Here is a 10,778-nt window from a genome sequence, read left to right on the forward strand (position 1 = left end):
AAACAAGAAAAGTAGTAAAGTGTAATTGGGAATAAATGCTTCAATGAGTCAATTTCTGCCTCGTAGAAGGAAAACTAATATACATTTGCGTATTTAGTCTGAACTTACTTCTGTAAATCTTTTTCCAAAATAAAGAAACAAATAAATGTTATTTTGAATTCAGCATATCTATGAAAGAATAAGATACTTTAGCAGTTACCATTTCTCATTCAATAATAATTTTTTCAAGAAATATTAGAGAAACAAAGACTATCATTTCAGTAAGAAAGCCGTCATTTTTGCTGCATAATTTGTAGTTTACTAGAATGACAACTATTTATTGTTCCAAGTTTTACACTAGCTAGAGTAGTTAATAATCATAATATCTTGATATACACCGTTGATGAAAACATCACAATATGTTTTAATATAGATTAATTAGGGCTACCAAATCGATTTGTGTTAGTATCCTTTACACGATCACATCGACTGCAAGAAATTACAAATACTCTAAAATACTACCCCTACCGTCTAATTGTACAGAAATATACACTGTAAATTAATAGTAAATATAACGACTGAATGATGGTGTTGCACACGAAAGTATATTTACCCAACAGATCCGAACGATGTAAAAGAACAATAAATGGATGAAACCGATTCTCAAACACCTACAAATTTAAGTGTCATACAAATTCCAAAAAGGACCCAAAGAAACAATAGTAATAAGAGTCATTTACAAATACTTCAGAAAAATATATTACTGAGGCTAAACAACGAAGACAGTAATGATCAAGACAGAAGACACTGTTGTTATCTCCCTTATCAATATCACAAATTCGCACATATTAAAGTGTTTTAATATGTTTTGTAAACACGAGACCAAAAATTCCAAAATTATACAATTGAACAATGACAGCAATGAAGCACAACTGCATACGTGGATGGTGTCGCGCTCACATTCACATATTTATCTTCAGATAATGCTGCATAAATAGAATATTCATTTATAAATCATTTAGGAACTCGTTTCTACAAGAATAGACCTACCTCTACCAAAGCTATTCCCTTTCCCATCAGGAACACTACTAAATATCGGCATAACGAACCATTATTAGCATCACCAGAAACATATATGACCACGCACAAAAAAACAAAACAAATACTAGGGGTTACATGCATGGTTTCCAAAATATCCTCTATGCAAATAGACGTAGTAATGCCGTCAGTTTATGTAAATATGTCACATAATCCATATTCTATGGTTGAACTATTAATGTCTTTTGAATATTTAGAGTGCTCTGTTCAGAAACCATTATAACTCACCAAGCAGATTTAAATTCAACATTTGAAGTAATTAATTTAGTTTAAAGCATTTCTATTCACCCGTTTCGTTTTATAATATGTACTGTATTAGACCTTATACGAAACAGAAATTATATATCATAAGAATTTCATGACTACATTACTAAGACTCTTTAGGTCTATTAACGTATATGTTTTATTCTTTAAGATCCTCTCTGTTTCCTTTCTCGTCATCATTATTTAGCTAACTATTTCATTGCGTTTTAATATTGTAATCAGTTTTCAGTTAGTTTTCGTTCTGAATTTAATTCGAGTTGGCGGTGACAGTGAGGAAATTATCACACCACTTAGCAAGCTCACTTGAGGAACATAAACCAAATACAACAGGCAGGCGCAGTGTTAACTAGCTTGAATATTGGTTGTTAACCCGCTTAGCAGTATGAGATAAATTGGTGCTCGTGTGTTCTATTTTCTTAATATCTAGTAAATTATGTCGTTAAATAGGATGATTTTATTATCTAGCTTACAATTTGACAACTCGGTATTTGTAAAGAAACATTAGATTTAACACGTTTCTAAGCATAATAGACCAATGTACATGTGTTGCTGTGTTACTTTTGAATATATAATTGCAAGAAATAACTAAATAATTCTCTAGGTTCCACTTAAAACTTATAATTTGAAAGATATGATTTAAGCTTACAATCAAATATACTGTAATTCCTAATCAATTTGAAGTTATCTTGCGGAACAAACTCTCTAGGTTCCTGAATTATGATTCGGCGTTCACCACTCCAAAATTGTAAAATGCTTTTATGCTTATTCCAATATATTCAATTCCTTATGTCATGTAAAGTCAAAAGATAAAACTTTAGAAGCTGCAGTTCAAAATGCAAGGAGTGGCAGCACTTATTTCTAAGAAATTTCTCAAGTAAAGAATTCAGTTATCTGTACAAATCACAAGTATAAATAAAGCTTAGCTATCAGCATAAACCATATATAATATCTATATTCAAGCGTATAAACACACCATTGTTTTCTTGTAATTGAAATGCAAACATATATTGAATATTATTAATTAATAACAGAATATAACAATTTGGCGATATTCTGTTTCAAAGATTCAAGCATTTTATATTGTCGGAAAGCAAAATGCAGAAATTTAGAAATATATTAATCGACACACATATATAACAGTAGATAAGTTTAGAATAATATTTCTTGGATTTTTCAAAGCATCTCTTTTAAACCGTCTTCTATAAATTTTAATTACAGCTAATAATGAATTTTTGATAGCAAACGAAAGAAAGAAATGACCACTTACCATAATAAACAAAATAATACATTCCTAGACGCTTGCAACAGAATATAAACCAAGAAGTGATGTGCATAAAATAGTTGCCCAAGTATAATCAAAGAGAAGAAGAGTGACAAATTGATAAGATATAACATTCCAAGCCATAATATTTCACGTGACTCTTTGAGGAGGCTTAAAAATAGGAAATTCTGATTCTCAATATTATTAATCTCTGGTATCAACAAATTTCTATTTGAACTGAGTAATTTATGTTCAATATTTGATTTTGTACTCAGAAATCCTAGTATATCTGTGTACACGTGTGTTTGTACATATATGCACGTATATATGTGCATATAAGTATATGTGTAAATGTATCTGTGCTTAATTGTATATTTTGCGGTAAAAAAGGCATTTGCTCAAGCTGAAATAATAAAAATATACAGTCGCTGAAAGAATAAAACATTTACATAGGTACATAGACAGCCATATACAGTTTAATGGTATATGAGAATATATTTGTCCAGTTCAACCAACAATTACTTAACATAACTTTTAATGAAGATATTTTTAGGACGATTTTATATTTTATTGAATCGTAAGATCACTCATAAGGCCAATCGTAGGATACTACTTAGATTTAGTTTTAGTAATTAATGCTTTCATATGAAATGTACGTAAATGCAGTGATATATATATATATATATATATATATATATATATATATATATATATATATATATATATATATATATATATATATATATATATATATATATATTTATAAACATAATTAAGGGATCAGCAAATATTTGCTTCACCATATACCGAAGTTCAGAAATAGCAGCTAAAAAAGCTGAGAATCCCACAGATACCATCACTTGTAACTCACAAAGGCAAAAACAAGAAGAAAAAAAACAAAGAAAAAACTAACCATTCCGAAGGTTAACAGTAGACGCGTTCCTGGATTATGATTGATACTCAATTTCCTTCATCAATACTGTATTCCAGCAGTAAATTTGACTATGCTAGCAAACTGTGCAAGCATGAACCAGCAACATTCCACACCGACACAGATCTGAAAGCATAACCGAATCTACCTCGGTTATGTGTGTGTATATATGTATACGTGTATATATGTGTGTATATATGTATACGTATACGTATATTCATATGCACATGTATGTAGGTAAATGGATATGAATTTAAACAGATAGACATACAGACAGATAGGTACATAAGTAATATGAACAGACAAGCACACATGCACAGATACATATACAAATGAAGAGTGAAAAACGTGACCATATACACACACACTTCACTTCACTTCATTTCACACAAGGACACATATGGAAATACACATCCATGCATACAGACACAGTACATAATCACAAAAGCCATACAAACACACACACATGCAAACACACATGCATACATAAAACACACAAACACATGAATATGCAGAATACATACATACAAACGTACACACACGCATATATATATATATATATACGCAAACACACACACGTACATGCATACATACAGTTACATGCATACATACATGAATACATACATACATACATACATACATACATACACATACTCACATACAAACATACATACACACACACACATCCATCCATCCATACATGCATACATACATGCATATGTATGCGCACACACACACTGACCCACATACACGCGCACAAACAACCAAAAAGAACACTGCTCGGATAACGACTATTGAAAAGGTTGCAAGACGCAACGAAAATTTGAGGAAAAATAAATAAGTAAATGAGTGGAAACTTTACTGATGGGTGTGTTAAATAATAAGGCACTAAAAGAGAATGACTCTCCTCAGACACAACAGTACGTGTGTGTGTGTGTGTGCGTGCGCGCACGATTATTTATTCGTTGAAATACAAATAGAAGAATATTGATGAGTAGACAAGTACGTGATGATGTAACGAAAGAATACAAACTAATATTTGTGATGAACAAAATCAAGATTTTGTATTTAGTTATTTTCAAAATATTATACTTTATTTAAGATATAAGTTCTTATAATTATTACTCGTAATTAATTTCAAATATCTAAAGCTCATATGGAAGCAAATTCACGAACGTTGACATTTTGGGCTTTTACGGTAACATCTAAAACCAATAAGTTAGTAGAAAAGGTGTTTTACAAATCTAATAACAATTGTCACTTCATAGCAATACGCAATAATCACATCTAAAATAGTGAGTGCCTTCAAAGCAGTCATTGTTGTTTGATGTTGGCAATTTTTATTCAGAAGCCTGGAGAAGTTACCAGGATGATAGTCCTTGCTGTAAATTTTAGAATAACAATTTGTCATCCTCAGAGTAAATTCTTTAATGTGTGGCCGTTCAATGGCATAAAGACTACTTCTTTATTACTCAAGCAATATATTGCTTTAATGAGTTTTGAATAAATTGCAATAAAAATTTATTTTGATTTTTCTATGCACAATGTCTATAAAAGTATGGCATATGTTTATTCGAAAAATTAGTTCCTGCATTGAAAATTGAACCTCTGGTTGTACGAAGAATTATTACCATTTATTATAAATATTTTTTATATTAAGGTCAAAATATTAAAGTGATAATTGCAAAAAGAGAAATGATTATATATTATTAGTTTATCATACACTAAGGATAATTCAATCACATATTCCTTTTTCTATTAATATTGAAAAACAATATTGTGGTGGAGTCAATATTTTCCAAATGTTAAGGCGGTGGGTTCGCAGAGACCGTTACCGCGTTCGGCATAATGTTTAGCATTCCGCACCGACATCCGAAAGTCGGAGTTTTACTATGGCAACCGAATAATTGTCACATCTTAAATTACAGATAAATTCCTCTCCTTACACACACACACACGCACGCACGCACGCACACACACACACACACACACACACACACACACACACACACACACACACACACATATATATATATATATATATATATATATAAATATATATATATATATATATATATATATATATATATATATATATATATATATATATATATATATATATATATATATATATAAGGCTATGAAGGGTATTGGATTTAACCAAACCCAAAGATACAGGTAATACCGAGTAAGTGCTGTATACCCGCTAGTTTTGCCCCTTTCGTTGTATAAACATGAGTGGGGAATATAACATAGGTCGTGTATTAGCGTGCGTATGTATAAAGAGAGAAAAGGATAAAGAGACCAATGGCAAAGTTAGAAATATATTTTATGGATAAAGTCTTACAGCTGTTTCAGAGAAAATCCAATGTATCCCTTCATCGGAGACAGAAATAGTAGAGGAATGGATTATTACATCTATAAGAGGAGAGTACTGCTGGAATAATGTTCCACTCCAAGTACTGTTTCTTATTTGTTCTTTTTTCAGCACATCACTCTCACTTCCTACTACAACTCTCCTCTTATAGATGTAATAATCCATTCCTCTACTATTACCGTCTCCGATGAAGGGATACATTGGATTTTCCCTGAAACAGCTGTAAGACTTTATCCATAAAATATATTTCTAACTTTGCCATTGGTCTCTTTATCCTTTTCTCTCTTTATACATATATTTATATATATATATATTGTATATCATAATATAGGTGGCCCGTTAGTAATTCAAACCTAAAGGCAAATTTATAAACAAAGGTAAAATATAATGCCTGCATTGCTAGAAACAAGAGTAAAAAACGACTCAAAAGCCACAAAAAGCACTAAATCAATACGTTGACGGAAGAGAGGAAGCAAGAAAGCTCCTTACCATAGTGACACAAATTGACAAATGAAGTACTAGATATATCCATATCACGGGATTTCGAACTTTGATCAATTTAATCTTAGTTCTCGTCAGTGGATCTCACTGTACTTGAAAATTACTTTTCGCTAAATAAAAACTACTTTTCCTATTATGTCTCTCCTTAATGCTGAGTGTATGACGATTTTGTACGGCTACACATATTTGGTCATACACAGCTCCTGACTTGAAACAAATATGATTTATATAAAACAGAAGATTTAAAGGATTCGGTACATGTGGAATGAAAATGAATACTGACGAATATTTGATAGATTCTTAGAAACAATAATTTAGTTTAATATACAATAGTAGAGAATAAAAACTTCCTGTAATTAGATTCTCATATTATTACTATGATGCTGTCGTCCTTACAGCCATCTATGGACAGGATCATTTATGTGTTAAGATCCCTCACTTAAGACGCCATAAAGTATTAGAGACGATACTGGTCGCGTCCATTTCATATAATTTAATTTCATATTGTACTATCTTAAACGACATTTATTGAAAAAAATTAGAATTTAATTAAATTAATGAAGAAATTTATATGCAGCTGCACTTTGTGTCAAGAAGACAATCCGTTACCATGTTCCTAGTGCGAGAATGACAATATTTAGCTTGAAGTGATCTCTAGCAGATTCAGAAAATATATTCTAGACATGAAGGTAAAATTTCTGAAATTAATTTAGTTTTGAAAAGTATGAGATTAAAGAGAACTATGCTATTATGAGAGAAACTACCTATCACGAAATACAGAACTATTGAGAGTAGAAATCCCATACGATCAATTTTAAAGTATAGATACAGAAGTGACGCAGTAGGATCGCAGGTAGGCAGGTATAGAAGGTAGAGAGACACACCGGAGTAGCTAGCTACGATAGTACATATTTATCAAATTCCTTCTAATGCTTAGAATTTTTCCAAGAATTATTTAATAAATATCGTAATCTAGCTGATATAATTAGCAGTGGAGCTAGAGGTTTGAAAACATAGTCTCTACTATAGAGTTGTGGTTATTACTTGTTATAATAAGAAATGAATTCTCTCCCAGAAGAAAGATATACTACGGTATGTGTGCACGAAGTGCGATGCAGTAAGTAGCGAAACACGGGTTTTGAATGTGGAGCATGTGAAGGCAATAAAGAACTGAACTGAACATGCTGCGCTGTAAGTATACTAATAGTGTGCGTGAACGAGAGAAAATACATCTATGAGAGAAAAGCTGATTATACAAGACAAAAATCTTGTGTACTACAGAGAGGTTTGTGTGGTTGTGAGCATGGAATATGTTTAACAGTGGGTGAGATCATGGAATGTGTTTAAATAGTCACGTAAAGTGCAATGCTCTCAAAATTGCCAAAACTTGTACAAATGAGAAGATTAAATAAGCAAGAGTGGTAAAAGTGATTTCAAGAATCTGAACGATACAATGTGGATCAAAATCAAATCTGAACTGTAGTGCTCAGTGGATTTCGAGAAGACCCACTCACCCACGCAATCATGGAAGAATGATAGTAATAAACAGCGGGGAGTGACGCGAATAAGATGTTCAACCTGCATCATCTGTGAAAGCGTACGAAAAAGATGATGATGTTGATCATCATCGTGTTCATAATGATTAAGATGATTAGGAGGAAGAGGTTGTAAATAGATGTAAGTAGAGAAAACTATAGTGATGTTTCAAATTACAGACTTTTGGGTTAAAACTCAAAAGCCTGCACATAACTAAAATATATGATATTTAAATTTAACTAAATTATGAAAATTTTTTAAATAGTTCAGTTGTTTTATAGAAAAGTAAGGAAAACCTAATCAAAATATAAAAAAAGAGAAACTATTTATTATAACACTTTATCCAATTAGATGAATGATAGATTGTCTTGAAAAGAAAATATATACTAACATTTTCTTACTAGAGAAAGCAAATCATCTTCTATTTTCTACTTGATTGATTAGTGAAGATTGAGAAAATCTATTAAGGCAGTAAACTGTCTGAAAAGCAGCATTTACAGAAGACTAGTGTCTTCTATTAGTTCTGTATATATTCAGGCAAAATATGGGTTTAGTATGTATAAGACGTGTCATGACTAGCTGATGTGCCACAGAAAAGATATATATGTCGTGGCAACATATCTTTCTTCCTTTCTTGTCGAAGTGTAAGAAGTTAGTTACGTTTTCTATTTCCTATTTTTAGCTACAAATTTCAGCAATCTTGTTCTCAAATCGCAAACAAATTAAGCAATCTTGTCGCGTTGGTAATGGTGGCTTCCTATGAGATTTACAAATAGCCAATATATTTCTTCTTTGCCTTTCTCTTGCTTTCTCATGTTCCCCCCTTTTTCGCCATTTTTCTCTCTTTCTCTCTCTCCCCCCCCTCTCTCTCTCTCTCTTTCTCTTTCTCCCCCTCTCTCTACCTCTATTGCAGATAACTTCTCTATTGCAGATAACTGACATAGGTCGTTCAATTGCATGTGCTTGTAGAGTTATACTTCCAATACACAAAATTACTATTCAACGAAATCCCTATCTCAAGCCAATCATTAACGCCATTGCTAAATCCAACTCTCAAATTGTCTTTTAAAAAGAGTTAAGCCAGCACTTGTATACCTACTTTATCACAGCCACTTTCACCTCACCTCTGTTATCAAATTGTTGTCCTCGAAGATTGACAAAATTCTTTAGACCAAACAGTTGGAAACAGGAAGGTACCATGTCCGGGAAGTAGTGTTTATATGGGTCGTTAAACATCCGAATTTGGCAATTGCCTGATTTACCTTACCAAAGACGTGGGTACAATTGTAATTGTCGAGGGTTAATGTGGATTAGATTCTTCTTCGGTCTCTTTTTCCTAATGATCCCTCTGAATATTTTGAGTGCCTCAATGTATCACTCGCTAATCACGGTACAGTTAGGTTTTAGAAAACGAAGGACAATGAAGCTTTTTTCATTACGCAAGTCAGTTGTCATGACTTCCTGTGCTGGCTCTTGAACTTTTTGAGCCTTGGAGAGGACGTGAAGCGCCAATTCATGGACTGAGTCATCCTCTACGGATAGCAAAGATGCTGTCACCTCTCATACCCTCTTTTCCAGCAGATCAAATTAGACATCCACACTTCTCTACTTCAAACTGGGCGTCAACTGCTGAGGTACCCGCATTGCAAACACATTTTGATACCTAGTGCCTTCTCCGATTTTCTGTAATGCACTGTGCTTACAATCCATTTGTGAGTCCTAGTTCATTGATAATGATATCTGTCGGAGGAAATGAAATTGTACACTCGCTGGTAATTCCTATAAATGATCGCCTTTGAAACTTTCCCACGTCATGGTTTGTCTTCGATTCTTCCTCTTTTAAAATTCTTCATTCGTTTGCGCATATTCATGATGACCGCGTTGTCTCTATAAACTATTTGTAATCTTCTACGGATGTTAAACAGTCTGCATTCCTCCTTAATCAAGAACTCAATGAGATCGCATTGCTTCTACTTGAATCACGTTCGTTACTTGCAATAGAGAAGATGAAGGTGAAAATTTACCCTACACAAGATTTTCAAGTTTTTGTCTCCCAACTCGCGCAATTTGAATTACACATTTTAGTCAATAGCAACCAGTTATGTTCTCTTTCGGATTACTTTTACACATACAACCCCATCACACGCACACATATAAATATGCTTATAATATTGAAATGTATGTATTTTTCTCAGTTCTCTATTACGTTGTATTCACCATAAAATAGATATTCCCTAACATACGAAGTTGTATGTATACATACATTTACTGCGGTTGTTATCCATATGCAAGCCTAGACTGGGTGATAACAAGCTACAACCAGTTATTATTATGGAAAGAAACGTCTAAGAAGCTACGTAGATTAGTGACTCTTAGGACAATGGCTTATAATTTCAGGAAGTGGATTAAATGAAGTTTATGACCAATGAACGACTTAGATCCGGATTAGACACACTCCCCTAATCACATTATTTCCAATCATTGACGGCGTCGTCATTGGTAGAAAAGCGGGCACTATTATAAATATATGTTAAACTAGTATAAATATATGTGGAACAACAGCCCGATGACTGATCCCCTAAGAAAGGCATGTTAGGCCCTGGAGTCGCTTCAAAAATCTTAAAATTTATTTTCTCAAACCCTGTTTTGCACGCATCATCATTTATCAACGCTTTTTAAGTGGTACTACTATCAAGTTCATAGAAGACACAACATTTTGACCTCACCTGTTCCATATTATCCTCAGAGAGGTCAAAGAAAAGACCAGAAAGCATTTAATGGGTACCGAGACATATTCCTCAAAGCAGTACCAAACAAACTGCTGGTAACAA

The sequence above is a fragment of the Octopus bimaculoides genome, chromosome 13 (genome assembly GCF_046866305.1).
Source record: "Octopus bimaculoides isolate indiv1 chromosome 13, ASM4686630v1, whole genome shotgun sequence".
NCBI lineage: Eukaryota > Metazoa > Mollusca > Cephalopoda > Octopoda > Octopodidae > Octopus > Octopus bimaculoides.